Raw genomic sequence first — 20,405 nt, 5'->3', positions numbered from 1 at the left:
AACTCCAGACACATGACTCAGCCTTAGCCCTGAAATACACCATATCTGCCATCTGCACTTGCAATGTTGAGAGTTTAGTGCAAGCGCAGTTTACTTGAATGGAGGAGACTGAGTGATTTTCCTGGTCACATGATCCTCCATCAACAGCCATTTTATGGACTGGACCACTGTGTGGACAGCACAGAAGACTTGGCCAACAAGAGAGAATACCTTATGAAATATAGAAAAAGTGGCCAACCCCTTTAAGGAAACTTAAGTAGGACAAAGCTACAACTGTAATATCTTCTCCCTGGAAGAGTCTTCTGCTCTGCTGGAATCTATGGCCACCACATGATATCACTTTCACCATTACTACTAGGCCCCTGGGACCTGCACAGTGATTTCCTTCGTAGAGTGGAATTGCACAAAGATAAATCTTGCAGTGAGGATGAGAGGTTTCCTTTAAGCTTAAGCCTTATTAACATTGAGTGATTCAGACATTAGTCAATGCCTCTTATAACCAGCAGACTGCCTAGTGCTGTGAGCAATACCTACACGTGTAGACATAGTAAGTGTACAGACGGATCTGCTCTTGTTAGAGAATTGATGGATTCGGGAGGAATTGGAAATTCTAATTGTGTATCTGGTCTGCAGAGAAACTGACAGAGGAACCTTTCCCTGGAATTAATGAGGGGAGATAGAGAATATAGGAAGGGGGAGCTATTGCGGGTGAGCGTGGTGCGTAGTATGCAGAGGGGACCTGCAAGTAGACAGGGGGGCTCAGGACTCTGCGACAGGCAGCACAAGGGGATGAAGATAAAATACACAGCGATGTGACAAGAATAGAGAGGAAATAGAAGAGACCGAGATAAAAATCTACACTCAGGAAGATAGAGATGTCATAATCCAGAAATTAAAGAAGGGGATTATAGGGCAGGCAGGATATATAAATATAACATCCATTGCTGACTCTCTAATATGAGATCTCGCAGCGCTGATGTACATTGGACGCGGTTATAGTTTGCATCTGCATATTGATAAATGTTGGGTAATGAAGGGAAGACATAATATAAGGATTACACTGGTTTAAATAAACATTTGTTAATGCAGCCATAGTAAACGGTGGTAATCACAAAGATGTCAAATTTCCAGAAGTCACGTTTACTTCGGATTAGTACAACAGGAATTGTACAGCTGTACTGCATGGATATATTCTGTAATGTGGGGGAGATGTATGAAACTGTCTAAAAAGAAAGACTGTCCTTGTTGCCCATAGCAACCAATCACAGCCCAGCTTGTATTTCTTATAGTGGCCTTGAAAAAAATAAAAGCTGCGCTGTGATTGGTTGCTATGGGCCACAACTATACCGTTCCATTCAGATTATTGTTTTACATGTCTGTATTGTATACAGAAGGGATTGGTGTTCCATTTGGGGGTTCTGGTGAGGTTTCCAGCGAGAATAGTGCAGCCTAATTTAGCTAATGGGGTTCTCTGGGATTTTCATATTGATCGCCTATCCTCATGGGTAGATTGACCATAGACCATACCATACAGGGAAATTTCCTGATGGGCCGATGCCCAGGGGGGATACTTAATCCGTCCTCTTGGCCGTGACCAAGGAACATAAAGATCTGATGATCTCAGCATTAATTAATGTAGGCACTTATACACCTAGCAAGAGGCCGCAGGTGCCCATCTGAATTCAATTATATTGCTGTCCTTGGGACAATGGTACAGTTTCATACAGTGGGGCAGGTGGCAGTATTTTGAGCTGCACTGTGGTATTTGATTCTGCTGGGGCAGTATTTTGTCCCACACTACAATATTGTTGGCCCCACCTACTTCTGTTGTCCCGCCGTCTGTCATTTTGGACCCGCCTACAACGTGAGACCACTTTAACTTTTTTTTCCAGGGCCACTTTAAGTTCCCAGTCTGCCCCTGCCTATCCTCAGGATAGGTCATCAATATGAGATCAGCAGGGGTCTGACGCCCGCCACCCCCGTCTATCAACTATATAAAGAGGCTGCAGCAATCCATGAGTGCTAATGCCTCTTCTTAGGCCAAGTGACATCATGTTCATCAAGTGAATCGGCTGGGCTGTAAATCTAAGCCCAGCCTCTATGAAATGGACAGTGCTGTGCTTGGTATCCTGCGAGGAGGCCGCAGCACTCACCAGAGTGCCATGGCCTCTGCTCAGGTCTGGGACAAGGTCCACCACCAACAGAGGCTGAGCTGCCCAAGTGCGCCCCCCCCCCCCAGGGCCGGCGCCACCAGTAAGGCGACTTAGGCAGTCGCCTAGGGCGCCATGCAGCAGGGGGCGCCCGGCGCCCGTTGCGGTAAAAAAAAAAAAAAAATAATAAGTTGGGGGCGGCCGGCGGCGCCCCTCATGCGGCGCCGCCTGAGCGGCTGAGGCTGAGCGCTTGCCGCTCTAAAGAATCCTGCTCTGTCTGTGCTGTTAATGTAGCGTGGCCGAGCTCTGTTCGGTCCGCGGTACAGGAGCTTTTGTTTCCTGTACCTGGCCGGACTGACAGGAAGTGCTCACTTAGTGTGCACTTCCTGTCAGTCCGGCCGGGTACAGGAAACAAATGCTCCTGTACCGTGGACCGAACAGAGCTCGGCCACGCTACATTAGAGGTGGGGGTAGAATGAGTGACAAGGGGGGGGGGAATAATGAGTGACAAGGGGGGGGGGGAATAATGAGTGACAAGGGGGGGGAATAATGAGTGACAAGGGGGGGGGAATAATGAGTGACAAGGGGGGGGGGATAATGAGTGACAAGGGGGGGAGAATAGTGAGTGACAAGGGGGGGGGAATAATGAGTGACAAGGGGGGGGGAATAATGAGTGACAAGGGGGGGGGAATAATGAGTGACAAGGGGGGGGGGAATAATGAGTGACAAGGGGGGGAATAATGAGTGACAAGGGGGGGAGAATAATGAGTGACAAGGGGGGGGAATAATGAGTGACAAGGGGGGGGGGGAATAATGAGTGACAAGGGGGGGGAATAATGAGTGACAAGGGGGGGGAATAATGAGTGACAAGGGGGGGGGAATAATGAGTGACAAGGGGGGGAATAATGAGTGACAAGGGGGGGAGAATAATGAGTGACAAGGGGGGGGGAATGATGAGTGACAAGGGGGGAGGGGGGTGGAAATAATGAGTGGGGAGGGTGGAAATAATGAGTGGGGAGGGGGGTGGAAATAATGAGTGGGGAGGGGGGGTGGAAATAATGAGTGGGGAGGGGGGGTGGAAATAATGAGTGACGAGGGAGAGGGGGGGAATAATGAGTGACAAGGGGGGGAAATAATGAGTGACAAGGGGGGGGAATAATGAGTGACAAGGGGGGAGGGGGGGTGGAAATAATGAGAGGGGAGGGTGGAAATAATGAGTGGGGAGGGGGGGTGGAAATAATGAGTGGGAATGGGGAGGGTGGAAATAATGAGTGGGGAGGGGGGGGTGGAAATAATGAGTGGGGAGGGGAGGGTGGAAATAATGAGTGGGGAGGGGGGGTGGAAATAATAAGTGGGGAGGGTGGAAATAATGAGTGGGGAGGGGAGGGTGGAAATAATGAGTGGGGAGGGGGGGGTGGAAATAATGAGTGGGGAGGGGGGGGGTGGAAATAATGAGTGGGGAGGGGGGGTGGAAATAATGAGTGGGGAGGGGAGGGTGGAAATAATGAGTGACAAGGGGGGAGGGGGTGAAAATAATGAGTGGGGAGGGGAGGGGGGGAATAATGAGTGACAAGGGGGGGAAATAATGAGTGACAAGTGGGGAGGGGGGGTGGAAATAATGAGTGGGGAGGGGAGGGTGGAAATAATGAGTGGGGAGGGGAGGGTGGAAATAATGAGTGACAAGGGAGAGGGGGGGGAATAATGAGAGTGACAAGGGAGTCCCCAGAGCCAGACCAAGAGCCAGACTGAAGCCAGAGACCAGATCATCTTATTGTCCTGGTGGTAAGTAGACAATGCAATATGTTTATTATGTAATTGTTTAGTTATTAATACTACATTGGAAACTAATTTACCTCACATTTAGGGTCCATTCACACATCCGTGTGTGTTTTGCGGATCCACAAAACACAGACAGCGGCAATGTGCGTTCCGCACTTTGCGGACCGCACATTGCCGGCACTATTGCGGACAAGAATAGGACATGTTCTATTTTTTTCAGGATCGGAATTGTGGATCCGGGTCCGCAGTTCCGGATCGGGGCCGCACGTTGTATGGGCCTGCAATTCCGTTCCGCAAAAAGAGACGGCTACAAGAAGCTGGATTAACCCTAAGGGAAACATAGCAGTTCTTTTAATTTAAAAACTGAGAAAGGGGTGGAACATGATATGGGCAGATCATCTGATAAGGGGGGGAGGGGGCGTCAATTTTTATCTTGCCTAGGGCGGCAAAAATCCTTGCACCGGCCCTGCCCCCCCCCCCTCATTTAGATATGTATGTTTGTTATTAATCAGACATCCACCCCAACCCCGGGCGTTCCTTTTAATTTTACCCCATCCAGAACCACCCCATCAGACCTCAGATCAGACGGAAAAGAATATTATCTTTATTTAAGAACTATCTTACTTCACTTCAGGGCAGACTCTCACGCTCTATCCCTGCTGGTGCCTGGGCTGGGTCGTGACACAGTGCTGTGCTGCTGCCCACGCTGCTCCTGGTCTCCAGAGGGTGCACATGTGACCTGACTGCGTACAGCGCGTCAGGTCAAAGTGCGCGCTGTACGCAGCCAGTCAGGCAAGCGACTGAGCAGAGACCAGAGCAGCGGAGCGGCCGAGCCGAGCGGGGAGGGAGCACGTAAGTCAGTGCCAAGTTCTCACTACTCCCTCCAGCGCGGCCGGCAGCCCGGCAGGTGCGGCAGCAGCAGCGACGTGGTCAGTCGCCTGCCTGCCGCCCAGAGGCTGGGGAGCTGGCCTGCGCCCTGAGGCTGGAGCCTCCCCAGCCTCTGTGTCGGCCTGGCCCTGCCTCTGCTAACAGCTGATTTGCATTGGTGCTAGGAGTCAGACCCCTGCAGATCTTATATTGATGATGACCAATCCTGAGGATAGGGCATCAATACAAAAATCTCGGAAAACCCATTTAAGTCAGCATAAGTCAGTTGTAAGATGATTTCCGGCACACCATTACAGCTTTTGTAATAAAAAAGAAGCCATAGTGCAGATACGAAGTGAACCTTGTATGTATTCACATAATAAATAATGCAGCCAAGTCATAGAAGAAGCCATCATGGAGCAATATTCAAATATATGTATCAGCTATCACTGCAACGGGAAGTGTGTTCAGTCTTTCCCTTAAAAACTCATGTTTTTACCCCAGATTTTGCTTGGCTTAAGTTTCTGGGACAAGAAGTAGCTGTCTCTCAGTCTCACAAATGCTCATGAGATTGCTTTCTCTATCACTTGGTCACCAAAAGTGTCTTTCTTCTTCCTTCAGTCCGTCAACGTGAAGAAACTCTCCAGTACACCAAAGTCAATATTGAGTGAGGAAGGTTTATTTTTCATGAAGAGAAAGGAAGGACATGTTATAGTTTTTTTTTTTTTTTTTTTCTTTGCTAAATCTCTGAAAATATGTGTATCACCCTAAGACTGCTAAGCATGGAAACAGCATGGGGAGAAGTCCTATGGCTTTAGCAGGGCCCGTTGGGTACTCAGGACAAAAATAATTTTAGTTTATTTTTAGAAGGTTTATACAAAGAGGTTTTCCAAAGAAAGACTTGTCATAAGAGTCAGACTGGTAGGCTCTCAACGGCTGTGACCCCCAACGATCTCATGATCTATGATGCCTCAATGTACAGCTGGATTATCTTCTCCATGTAGAGCCGGCGACATGCATTGAAAGGCAGTTATAGAAACCAACAAATGTACTAAAGCAGACATGGGTCCCATCTATGGATACATCTATGTGGACCTGCAGGCAAAGAGTTAATATACCAACTTGTCATTTTGTGTGACTTCTTGGTATTTTTCCACCATAGCCTGTGCTAATCCTCCCTTAGCGCTTCATATGTAGAATCAGCTTTGCAACCCTCCCTTAGATCGTTAGCAAAGACCCTCTAGAAAAATCCCTGTTTCCCACTAACAAATCCTACTAATCGATCTGTACTGAGCTGTGTGTACCTTCTTGTCAATCAGACAGGAAATTGGCCCTACTAATTTCTCACCTCATCCCCCTGGGGACAATCTGGATCATCCGCCTGCCCTCCTCTAACTCACGGACAGCACCATATAGCAAGGTTACTTCTAATCCTCCTGCACACACTGCTTCCTTCTGCACATATATTAAACTTCTAGATTGATCTGTCTCTGTGCCCCTCCTCCCCATCTATCTTTCCCCCACTGAAAATAAAATTATATGTGATTTTGCCGTATTAGGAATATTAATGCTTATAGGTGTCTGCTTTTGCTCTCTCTTCCATCCTTCTGGTGTTTATTCTCCAGTCTATACTGACAGATGAAATGGGACTGCTGTCTATCTCACCAATGAAACCATGAAGGAGAGGATCATGTCCTGCACTTCTTCATTGACTGCAATATTACACTGAAAATGCATTTGCAGGAAGGCTGTCACCAGGAAATTCACTGTAAAACCAGGCACAATGGGGATAATTTGCGAACAGATATACACCACTTTTCTGGCGTATATATGGCACAGATTCTGTCGCACGCCATGTGCCGCTGTCCTATTAGTTCACGCAAAACCTGTCCTAATCACAGAGAGGACAAGTTACTTCACCACACTAAGGTAAAGAGTTGCCTCATCCTCCTCTCTGCTCTACTTGTCAGGGATTATGATCCTGAATACCGTTTAATAGGATGTTTAGCTGAATCTTTGTGGGAATGGAGTCCATGAGGAGACATGAAGTACAGAAAGGATGGACAGGACAGACTGTGGTGATGTGGGGCTGTGGTAATGGAGACTGTAAACAAGTGCTGCTGCTCATTAGCCACATCTGCTCATGAACTCCATTCCTACAGAGATTCAACTAAATATTTTATCATCTGTATTCACGATCATAATCCCTGACAAGCAGAGAGGAGGATGAGACAGCTCTTTATCTCAGTGTTGTGAAGTAACTTGTCCTCCTGTGTGATTAGGACAGGTTTTGTATGCACTAATGGGACATCGGCCATTTTGTTTGTCCTAATGATTGCTCCCCAGACAAAACGAGCCATTATAACTAATGTAAGGTATTTGGGAATATATTTATAATGAAGTAATATTTAAGTATTTTCGTTTTCTTAATTCCCCTTAATATCCCTTTATCTGCTCATTTACATATGAATTAAAAGTATTATTTTTTAAAATGAAGCAACGGATCACCAACTGAAAGGCATCATTACATTGTCACTTGTGTTATGCAGGTCAGTACTTGTCGGACATGCCGAAGCACACTGTGTGCGCCAGCACTGCGGTGGAGATGAGTCCAACGTGGCTCACTGCCCCAGACCTCCCCCGTCTCCGGACAATGACTGACAGATATACTATGCACAACAGGAAAGAAACCTATCAATCATAGTCCGGAGCTGGGGGAAGGAGGGGACAACGAGCAGCAATGGATCCATCTCCCTGGCAGAACCTTTAGGGGGTTTTGACAATCCAGATGGTGGGTACACCAATAATACAATTAATACAGGGTCTGCACAGATCAAAGCCCCGCCAAACTTTATACCAGTTAGTCATACCATTGTGATGATTGGGTGTACGTAGTCTGTAACAATGTTTAGGTAGCTGATATGTTTCCAAGTAACATCCATACGAATGCCAGGACCTTCACACTGCCTCCACCAGCCTGTCTTCTTCCCGTACTGCATCCTGGTGCCATGAGAACTGCTGTTTTTTGAAATGCTCTGACCCAATCTTCCAGCCATCTAAATTTGCCATTGATTTTTACACTTGCTCATTTTTCTCTCTTCCCACATATCAACTTCATTTACTCACTGATTAATATCACACCCCTTGACAGGTGCCGTTGTCACGAAACAATACATTTTATTCACTTCACCTGTCAGTGGTCTTAATTTTATTGTTGTTCAGTATATATGGAAAGTGTAAGAGGGTGTCCTGATGAAGTACGCAACCCCTCCAACCAGCAAACAGTATGCTTAAACTATAGTAACTGGTCATTGTTTAAGAGTAAGGCTACTTTCACACTTGCGTTCGGGGTTCCGCTTGTGAGCTCCGTTTGAAGGCTCTCACAAGCGGCCCCGAACGCATCCGTCCAGCCCCAATGCATTCTGAGTGGATGTGGATCCGCTCAGAATGCCTCAGTCTGGCACCGTTTGACCTCCGTTCCGCTCAGCAGGCGGACACCCGAACGCAGCTTGCAGCGTTCGGGTGTCCACCTGGCCGTGCGGAGCCAAACGGATCCATTCAGACTTACAATGTAAGTCAATGGGGACGGATCCGTTTGAAGTTGACACAATATGGTGCAATTTCAAACGGATCCGTCCCCCATTGACTTTCAATGCAAAGTCTGGACGGATCCGTCTGACTAACTTTCACACTTAGATTTTTTTCTGAAATATAATGCAGATGTATCCATTCTGAATGGATACCATCGTTTGCATTATAGGAGCGGATCCGTCTGAGCAGACATCAGATGGATCCGCTCCGAACGCAAGTGTGAAAGTAGCCTAAGTCACTGTGCCACCCTCGAGTGTGGTACCATGTAATAGTTATATGCCATACCCATGCATTTCTGATTTTTACAAGAGGAACTACAATGCTCTTGCTTGATTTCTATGTAGTGGCAATGACAAAGGCAGCCACTGAAATTAATGAATGTCTACAGAAGGTGAAGTTGCAGTTCTCCAGTGCTGCTGAGCTGAACACTTTGCTTTCACTAGAAGGGCGCTCCCTGCCTTTTTAAATGGGGCTTTTCAGTAGTAGAATATTGTATAGTACATAACTCCAGCGGATCCACCGCCAGCTACAGGGGATATTAAGACCGGCATCTAAAATGCCGGTCTTAATAAATTACCCCCGAAGTGTTCAATGCTGCCTATATAGCTATCAATGAACACAATGAGCAATCTAATGATTGCCAGTTATAGTCTGGCAGAGTGACACCCAGGGTGACTTAACAAAAGTTTAAAAAAAAAAGTTTAAAAAAATATTACAAAAAATACACATCATGGGCATCGCCACATGCAAAAACACCCATACTATTAAAATATAAATATATATATACATTTAAAATTTCCCATTTTTTGTCACTTCAATTTCCCCCAATTTTTTAAATAAAAAGTGATTAAAAAGTCACACACACTTCAAAATAGTATCACATCAAAATGAGCTCTTACACAGCTCTGTATGCTTAACTACAAAAAAGTTATAGTGGTCAGAATATGGTGATGAAAAAAACATATTTTTTCAAGGTTTTAAAAAAATTTTCAGTATTAAAACACAAGAAAAGCTATACAAGTGTGGTATCGTTGTAATTGTACTGATCTGGAAAATGAAAGTAACAGGTCAATTTACCACATAGTGAACGCCATAAAAAAAAAAAAACTGCAGAATTACGTTTTTTTCCAGTACTACCCCTTTGGAATTTTTTTCCCGCTTTCCACTACATTGTATGCAACTGTAAACTGTGCCATTAGAAAGTACAACTAGTCCCACAAAAAATAAGCCCTAATAAGGCTATGTGAATGTAAAAATAAAAAGTTATGACTCTGCGAAGGCGGGGAGTGAAAAACGAAAATGCATAAACGGAAAATCGCCTGGGGCTAAGGCTAGTTTGAAGTGTGTGGCTGTGCTCTCCGGCAAGCTGTTTTGGAATAGAATGGCGAGAATCAGCCAGACAAAAACTGTTGTATGCCGCAGTTTTTGCCAAGCCGACTCCCAGCATATTTGCGAGGCTGCAATGGGGTCCGGTGGGCAGGCAGACAGCCTGCCAAAGAACTAGTAAAAGAAGTAAAACTAGCCTAACACGAGAGGGTGGAGTTGGTCTCATATAGCATCGGAAAATATGTAGAAATCATACTGTTACTTGGACAGATCCAATTCTGCTGAGGCCTCTGAGAAAAGATGCATGTGAACCAGGGGAGCCTAGGATGCAGAGAACAGGGCTAGGCAGTTTTTGGCAATTGTGGGAACGCATGTATGATGCAGGCCTCAGGACACATGTCCTTTGTAATAGACTTTTACAATTTGCAGAACATAAACAACCACATATCCTTGTGTCTCCTAGAATTGATTGTGCTCCCAAGATAGTAGAATCAGCAGTGGTACATGGGGAACATCCTGTACTGACACGACAAGGAATACGATTACACCTTCAACTGACAAATTTCCAACACTGGCTCAACACTTCTTATTTTCACACAACTGTCTTGCTTCAAGGACAAAAAAATGTGTTTCTCAACCCATACGCCGCTATACACTCATGACATACATTAGCATAGCACGCAGCGCAGCATGTGACTATTCACCATGTGTGTCCTTTAAATGTATAACCAAGAAATCTTAAAAGTGAAAATAGCCTAGAAGGAGACGACAATAACTCAAGTTGTTAAAAGGAATGCAGCTTTTTTATATTTTTTGAGAATGAGATATGACAGAAATCCCATGAAGGCGTTATGTGTATTAACAGTTTCTCAGTACAGATAATATACAGATGGAGGTGGTGAGCTGACAGGTAATGGCGCTTGAATACGTAAATTATCACTTTCTGAAGCGCTTTGTTAATTATGTTCAAAAAATAGATACATAGTTAATACGGTTGAAAAAAGACATCCAATCCATCAAAGTCCATCACATTTCTCAGTTACTTCCTATTTACTGTTCATAAGCAGGTTATTACTCTGTATTTGAGTGGGGAGGTATCGTGGATGGGAATCTACCTCTAGATGTCCAAAGAATTAAAGGGGTTGTCCGGGTTCAGAGCTGAACCCGGACATACCCCAGTTTTCACCCCTGCGGCCCCCCTGATATGAGCATCGGAGAATTTCATGCTCCAATGCTCTCCCTTGCCCTGCGCTGGATGGGACAAGGCAAGGGCTTTTTTGTTTTATTTGGTACACTGCTAGGCAGAGGCCTCTGCCTAGCATTGTTGCCGCTGAAGTCACTGGCACTATGCTGCCCTAGCAGTTTTACAGGCTAGGGCAGCACTAAAGCCCGCCCATTAGTGCCCGTAACATCACCGGGCTCACTGCTAGGCGGAAGACTCCCACTAGCAGTGTAAAAATGTAAACAAAAACGCCCTTGACCACAGAGAGCCCGGTAAGTCACCGGATCTCCTAAAAAGCCTTTGCTCTGCACAATTCAACGCAGGACAAAGAAGAACATCGGAGCATAAAATGCTCTGATGCTCATATTAGGGGGCTGTCTGGGTGAAAGCAGGAGTTTAAACATAGCACACTCCAATGTTATCAGCTGCAATTAGTCATTTAGTTTATTAATAGTCCACAATAAAATAGATCAATAAAATAAATTGTGTACAATGTAACAGGGGTTATAGAGATTTCTGTCCTACCAGACCTTGTTCTTGCAGGATACCCAACCACGTAGGTAGGGTGTCCCCGGACAGCTAGGGATAATTAGCTGTTCTACATGTTTATGGCAAGGGGAACTAAACCCTGAATAAACTCAAATGCATTTAATCCATAGTGCAAACACAGCTTTGTCTACAAGGTGCTCCCCCACTGCAGTCATAAGCAGATTAGGAGATAAATAACTTTTTCTGTTCCCCACTCTTCTCCATCTTTGGCTAGAGAATGACTGGTTGGCGTGCCTGACTTCACACACAGACACTAAACAGGATGTTCAGGAGAGGGGCTGGGCTTAAGTAGCACACTGAAATGCCGGCAGATCGATGTGCTTGCACTACTATAAGAGTCCCTGTCCTTGGTCACCACAGCCACTTTCTTTCCCATTCCCCTGAGATCTATCATGTAGCTCCTTGCCTCGCTCATTCTACTGCAGCCAATTTAATTTACCCCATTTACCCACTGAGAAAGATGGAGTGGTGAAGATGATAAGGACGGAGCTCCTGTGCTGTGTGTGTGAGAGATATTAGTGTTTCTCTCTATACATTGTCAAATACTAGGAGTTGTAGTTCTTTCCTTATATACACTCCCTGTAATGCGCTCTGATAGCCCATCATATCCTAGAAATTCTTGGAGTTGTAGTTCTCTTATATCGACACTGATGCCCCATAAAAACAGTCAGTACATGCTGGGAGTTGAAGTTCTCTCCTCATACCCCTCACCATGTAATGGCCACTGATGCCACATATGAACAGTCTAGGAGTTGTACTTCTCTTATACTCATCTTCCTATGTCAACTGATGCCCCATAATAACAGTCTGGACATGATGGGAGTTTTGGTTCTCTCCTCTTATACCCCTCTCTGTAATGGCCACTAATGTCCTATAATATCAGTCTGGATATGTTGCAAGTTGTAGTTCTGTCCTCTTATACCTTCTCCCTATAATGTCCACTGATGCCCTATAGTAACAGCCTTACACGCTTGAGTAATAATGATTATCACTAGAGAAGAAGATCTAATACATTTCTGACACATGGGGAAGGTTTCCATTAGAACAGGCATTTTCTCTCACTGATTGTGTGGGTTATATTTGTATATATTTGAGTGGAGAGGGTGATTTAATTTTCTGTTGTCTATTACACTTCCATTTGGTTGTAACCCAGCTTTCCCAGGATCCTGAAATGCAAATCTACCGAGCCTTGGTACTATTTAGTGGTGTATTACAGTTCCACATGGTTGTAAACAAATCTATTTTGTACTATTACTAACTAGGAGATTCCTTCTAACAAAATGGCCACTCTCGGTGTGTAGACAAAAGTTATCCAGACTACACCTATTCCTGCTAAACCTCCTGTATCACATGCACTAGCATTAGAGGGGGGAGAGAGAGGAGGAGATGACATGGATGAAGCCTGATAGAACAACGCACTACTTTTCTATTGTATTTTGAATGGTCTGCAACTGTGATATCTAACAAAACAAGAGCAAATAATAAACACATTGTTACATTTTGTTAGGTTTTTCTGGGTTTGGATTCTGGGTTTTGTTCCCCTTTAAATACTTAATGCTTGCCTCCTCTTTAGGCCTCATGCACACGAACGTATTTTTTTTCCATGCCCATTCAGTTTTTTTTGCAGATCGTATACGGAACCATTCATTTCAATGGGTCCGCAAAAAAACGGAAGTTACTCCGTGTGCATTCTGTTTCCGTATGTCCGTATCTCCGTTCCGCAAAAAAATAGAACATGTCCTATTATTGTCTGCATTATGGACAAGGATAGTACTGTTCTATTAGGGGCCAGCTGTTCCGTTCCGCAAAATACGGAATGCACACGGACGTCATCCGTATTTTTTGCGGACCGCAAAATACATACGGTCGTGTGCATGAGACCTTAAAGGGGTTATCCCACTTAGCAGTTTCATACTTACCTGCTGCCACCGCGCGTTCACTTCCTGGATTCTGGCTGGGGGCGGGCTTCATCTTGATTGAAGTCTTCTCCCGGCCGGGCCGCGCGCTGGACTGAACGCGCACGCTGCCGCGCATGCGCAATGTGACTTATTTCTGGCCAGTATAGTACAGAGCCGGCGTGCGCGTTCGCAGCTCTGTACTATTCTGGCCGGGAAGAAGTCACCGTCGCGCATGCGCGACAGCGTGCGCGTTCAGGACAGCGAGTGGCCCGGCCGGGAGAAAAGAAGAAGTCTTCTGGGCAAGCGCGACCATCGGGATCTTGCGGAAGAGCGGTGGTCGTAACCAGGGGAGACCGAGTCACAACAATAAGGTAAGTGGGGATGAATTTTCTCCTAATCGGTGGGAATTTGTTAATAAAGTATATTTACAAAAATGATCACTGTCAAATCATTAACAGATTTAACAGTGATCATTATGATGGGATAACCCCTTTAAGGGAATAGGAAAATTGTTGAGTTATTTACTCCCCCCTTTTAGTTAGTGTAAAGTGGTTTGGTCTATGATCTATGCAGTAGGATGGCCCCTGGGAGAGGATATATGTCACGCTCTAGTGTGGGAGGGAAACCCCCACACCGAACGTAGGAGGGAAAGGGAAAAGGAAATAAGGCCTGAAAACTAGGGAAGGAAGATGGACACCTCCTAGTGAAAACCCTAATCAAAGCCCTGACTGACTACCAGTATGAACAGACCCCAGAGGTAGCTGAGTACACAGGAATACCTAAAGTCCTATCTAACCCTAAAGGACCCTGGTACTAATAAAAGGAATGAGACATCCTGTTCCTCCAAAAGGATGGATAAACGGGAGTCTCCCTAAGGCCTAATACAAAACAACAACAAAATGCAACACACAGAAAAGCCAAAATACAAAGGGAAAGGTAACACTTAACTTCCAAGAAGCTATGACAGCACCAGGAACTCAGCCGAGATCCAAACACCAGCTATCCACAGGTCCAACTGAAGCTGTAAACGGCACAACATTGTGGGAGAGACAACTATAAATAGGGAAAGTTAAATGACCACAATAGCAACACCTGAAGGTTAAGGGTGTGGCCAGTACCAGAAACAACACAGATGCCTATTGATCCACAAGGTAAACATGACAAACCAGACCACGTGTTGCTAGTCTCAAAGATCTCTTGCCACTCACTGTCACGTGGATATATGTCTCGGTACATCCATGACAGTACACCGAATTCTACGAGTGACTCCCGGGCACCCAGGACCGACCTTATATGGGTGAGACCTGTGAAAAGCTTTCACCAAATGACTGGCATTCACATCAGATGCCGATACCCACATTCTCTCCTCAGGTCCATAACCCTTCCAGTGAATAAGATACTGAAGAGATCTACGGAGAGCTCGAGAGTGAATTATTTTGACGATCTGGAATTCCAAACTGCCGTCCACCATGACAGGAGCGGGTGGCACAGAAGATGGCTCCAAAGAGTCAACATATCTCTTCAACAAAGATTTATGAAACACATTATGTATTTTCAGAACCTGAGGAAGTTGAAGACGAAAAGCTACAGGATTAATAATGGCCGTAATCTTATATGGACCAATAAACCTGGGACCCAACTGCAAAGAAGGTACCTTCAACTTAATGTTTCTTATGGACAGCCACACCAAATCACCCACTCTTAGGTCCGGACCCTTCATACGTTTCCTGTCAGCCACACGTTTATACTTGTTGCCCATATTCATCAAGTTATTTAGAATTTTCCGCCATATAGATGATAAGATGATGAAAAACATTCCTCCTTAGCAATACCAGAAGTATCTGAACCAGAAAAAGTGCCAAACTGCGGGTGAAAATGATATGCCCAAAAAAACTGCGCCTTACCAGTGGACTCCTGTCTACGAATATTTATGGCAAACTCTGCCAAAGACAAAAATGAGGACCACTCCTCCTGGTTCTCAGAGACAAAACATCTTAAGTTAGTCTCCAGGCTCTTATTAGTGCGCTCCGTCGGCCCGTTCGACTGAGGATGAAAAGCCAAAGGAAAAAACAGTTGTACCCCCAGCTGAGTACAGAACGCCTTCCAGAAACTGGACACAAACTGAGTCCCACGATCCGAAACCACGTCAGAGGGAATGCCATGGAGTTTCACAAATGCACCATTTTACTAAAACGATCAACCACCACCAAAATAACTGTCTTTCCTAATGAATTAGGCAGATCAGTGATAAAATCTTTAGATAAATGAGTCCATGGTCTGGATGGGATAGGCAACGCAAGTAGGGATCTGGAAGGCCGAGTATGTGTCACCTTAGTGCATGCACAGACACTACAGGCCGACACATAGTCCTAAACACACTTATGCAACCCCGGCCACCAGAATCTACGAGAGATGAGGCTGGCACTATATCTGCTCCCAGGATGTCCCGTAAGCACCGTACAGTGATGTTCCTCAAACACCTTGTAACGCAATTCCGATTGCACAATTTCCCAGAGGGACAAGAATCCGGTGCGTCTCCCTGGGCCTCTAACACCTTTACTTCTAGGTGAGGGTATAGGGACGGATATCACCACCACTTCCGATAGAATAGGACTCAGATTTTCAAAATCACCAGCTCCAGAAAAACTACTTGACAAGGCATCTGCCTTAACGTTCTTAACCCCAGGACGATAAGTGACAGTGAAATTGAATCTGGTGAAAAACAAAGACCATCCGGCATGCCTCGGGTTCAGTCGTTTAGTGGACTCCAGGTAAGCCAGGTTTTTGGGATCTGTGATCGGATGAATCGCCCCTTCCAACCAATGATGCCATTCCTCGAAAGCCAACTTAATAGCCAGTAACTTTCTGTTACCCACATTGTAATTCCTCTCTGCTTAAGAGAGCTTTTTAGAGAAAAAGACACATGGACGCCATTTACCAGGTAACAGGCACTGCGATAAAACTGCTCCTACTCCCACCTCGGACGGGTCCACTTCCACAATGAAAGGTTGTGATACATCCGGCTGCACCAATATAGGGGCAGAAGAGAAGCACTCCTTAACCGCAGAAAAAGCTTGCAACCCAGAAACGGATCACACTGAGACATCCGTCCCTTTCTTAGTCATGTCAGTTAAGGGTTTCACCACTGTCGAATAGTTCTGAATAAATTTTCCGTAATAATTGGTGAACCACAAAAACCGCATAAGAGCCTTCAGTTTTTTGAGTCGGTCCCAGTCCAATACAGCACGGACTTTCTCCGGATCCATTCGAAAACCCGAAAACGACAACAGGTATCCAAAGAATTGCACCTTGTGTACAGCAAAAACACGCTTCTCTAATTTTGCTTACAATTTATTATCCTTAGGATCTGCAACACCTGTCTAACGTGATCCTGATGTATCTCCACGTCTGGAGAATAAATTAGTATGTCATCCAAATACACAACTACATCGCCCCCCCCCCCCCCCCCCCCCCCCCCCCCCGAGGCATGACCAGGTTCTCAAAGTGACCCTCAGGAGTATTGAAAGTCGTCTTCCATATGCCCCCCTTATAGTCCAGCTTGGAGAACACCTTGGCACCAACAATCTGGTTAAACAAATCAGGAATCAAAGGAAGGGGGTAAGGATCACAGACAGTAATCCGATTGAGTTCACGGAAATCCAGGCATGGTCGAAGACCTCCGTCTTTTTTTTTTAACAAAAAAAAAAACCTGCTGCCACTGGAGATTTGGAAGTTCTTATGTGTCCTTTAGCCAAACTCTCGGTAATATACTCTCTCATGGCCCTTGTTTCAGGTCCAGAAAGGTTATATAACCTAGATTTGGGCAACTTAGCTCTGGCAATAAGGTTGGTAGGACAATCATATTCCCAATGTGGAGGTAAATCCTGGCATCCACTCAAAATACGTTGGCAAAATCAGATATAAATGAAGGCAATGTCTTAGTAGTTAAAACAGAAAAAGATGTATTAAGACAATTGTCAACGCAATAATTACCCCAATCCAGAATCTGTCTAGCTTGCCAATTGATGGTTGGATTGTGCTTGCTCAACCACGGCAAACCCAAAACCATCAGAGCAGGGAGATCCTCCAACACAAAACACAAGATAAATTCTTGATGAAAGTCACCCACTCTTAATCTGATATCATGCACCACTTGCAATAAACACTTATGAGCTAAAGGTGCAGAATCAATAGCAAAAATGGAAATATTATTCTCTAATGCACTCGGTGACAACCCGTGTATACGGAAGAACTGAGCATCAGTCAGGTTCACCCCTGCCCCGCTGTTGATAAACACCTCAATCCCCACAGTTTTTTACTTTAGCGCCACCTCAGCAGTCAGGAGAAATCGGGCACTACCAGTCAAAGACAAATGCATATTTTCTGACTCTCCTCTCACCCCTCCAAGAGTCAGATGAGAATTAAACGTCCTTTTTTTTTTTTTTTGACGCTGAATGTATGGACATACTCCGATAAAATGTCCCTCCTGTCCGCAGAAAAAACACACTCCCTTCTTACGACCAGTATACTTAAAAGCGGATCCAGGAGTAGCTCCCCCTAACTGCATGGGTTCGTACCCAGACCTAAACTCAGGAGTATCTTCACCCAAAGTGTCAGAGGAGGACGATACATCATGTGATAGTACGTCCTGAGAGTGGGGGTCCCCTAGAGCTTTCCCTCAGGCGTCTATCAATGCATATGGCAAGAGACATAGCAGCCTCCAGAGACAAAGAAGTTTCAGGAAAGGCCAAAGCGTCCTTCAGCCTCTCTGATAATCCCTGATAAAACTGGCTATGGAGAGCCGGATGTTTCTACTCAGTATCCATAGCCCACCTCCTAAACTCAAAGCAATAAATCTCAGCAGAACGATCTCCCTGTTGAAGGCAACGCAGCTTGGTTTCGGCCAGGGATGTCCGATCCGGATCGTCATAGATTAGACCCAAAGCTTCGAAAAATTCATTCACCGACCGGAGATACTGCTATCCAGTCGGCAGAGAAAAAGCCCATGACTGCGCATCCCCCTTAAGCAATGAGATAACCACACTGACTCGCTGTTTCTCATCCCCAGATGAGTGTGGCAATAGCCTAAAATGCAGTTTGTACGCCTCTCTAAACAAAATTAAATTATCACGTCCCCCAGAGAATCTGTCTGGGAGGGCAACTTTAGGCTCCAGATAGGCCTGGTTTCCACCACCACCACCAGGACCAACAGCCTGTGGTCTCTGAATCTGCGAGATGGTCGTGCAGAGATCGGCTGCTTCCAAAGACAGCCCTTGCCAGTGCAGCAATTGGATCCATGGCTGCACTGGAACAAACAAAGAAAATGACGGTTTGGCCGGTTTATAATGTCACTCTCTAGTGTGGGAGGGAAACCCCCACACTGAACATAGGAGGGAAAAGGAAATAAGGCCTGAAAACTAGGGAAGGAAGATGGACACCTCCTAGTGAAAACCCTAATCAAAGCCCTGACTGACTACCAGTGTAAACAGACCACAGAGGTAGCTGAGTTCATACACAGGAATACCTAAAGTACTATCTCGCGCATTCCCAAAATATATGAAACAGATTACCAGGTGTCTTTTGGCAGCGCCAACATACATTTTCAACGTTGGGAAAGAATCTGGAAAGTTTGGCTGGGGTAAAATACCATCTAGAAAGCAATTTAAGGTAACCCTAAAGTACTATCTAACCCTAAAGGACCCTGGTACTAATGACAGGAATGAGACATCCTGTTCCTCCAAAAGGATGGATAAACGAGAGTCTCCCTAAGGCCTAATACAAAACAACAACAAAATGCAACACACAGAAAAGCCAAAATACAAAGGAAAGGTAACACTTAACTACCAAGACTGCTGGTACTAAAATGAGGATGGGGCAAGGGAAACCGGGAAAAGGGGGGGGAGTTAAAGGAAGCCACCGGCCCCTTTTAACTTCAACCAAATAAAACTCGGACAACTTAGTTTATGAACCAATCTTTTACTGGGTGATGATCGGCCACAGCAAATTGTTTCCTTATTACAAAAACGGTATCAAAACCCCACCTCCTCCACGAACCATTTCTCCGATGCGGTATACCACCCTGGGTCCCCAGGGCGTACGTTCGCCAATAACTCTTTACCACGATCTTTCATTTCCAAATGCCGCCAGCTGTGACTTCACTTCCTCCTTCAACGAACCTCAAAAGAGAGATATAATGAACCGAACTGGTCTTTCAACCACAAACCGCCATCAATACTCTCATTATTACAATTTCTCTTTTTTTTTTTTTCGACTTGTATAAAAATAAACCTAATATAAAAATAAATCTGAAACCTAAGGGCGGGAGGGAGGGCAACTCGGCTTACCCTGACAAGAGGAAGTGCTAACCACTGCCCTCCTCTATATAAGCTTACCCTTACTCCTCCTACCACCGTCTCCTCCTTCATACCCTCTCCACCTACACTTCTTTTAACCCCCTACCCTCCTCTCAACTACCATAAACCCGGGGCCTATTCCTCAACCCCTACCCAGGGAAACCTAAGGGAAGGGGGAGGGGGACCAACAGTCCCTCATCACCCTCCTTACCCTGTCGGGTGCTCTCCAGACTGCTGGTACTAAAATGAGGACGGGGCAAGGGAAACCGGGAAAAGGGGGGGGTAAAGGAAGCCACCGGCCCCTTTTAACTTCAACCAAATAAAACTCGGACAACTTAGTTTATGAACCAATCTTTTACTGGGTGATGATCGGCCACAGCAAATTGTTTCCTTATTACAAAAACGGTATCAAAACCCCACCTCCTCCACGAACCATTTCTCCGATGCGGTATACCACCCTGGGTCCCCAGGGCGTACGTTCGCCAATAACTCTTTACCACGATCTTTCATTTCCAAATGCCGCCACGGAGGAGGACCGCGTCTCACACGGGGCTCCGACCACCACCCAGCAAACTAAAAGCCTGTTCGATGCCATCCTGCAAACCAGACAAAAAGATATCCAAACCGATATCTGTGAGATGTACCCCATCTGGCCTCATCAGAGGTCTAT

The sequence above is a fragment of the Bufo bufo genome, chromosome 6 (genome assembly GCF_905171765.1).
Source record: "Bufo bufo chromosome 6, aBufBuf1.1, whole genome shotgun sequence".
NCBI classification, from domain to species: Eukaryota; Metazoa; Chordata; class Amphibia; order Anura; family Bufonidae; genus Bufo; species Bufo bufo.
Note: the sequence above shows the minus strand (reverse complement) of the source record.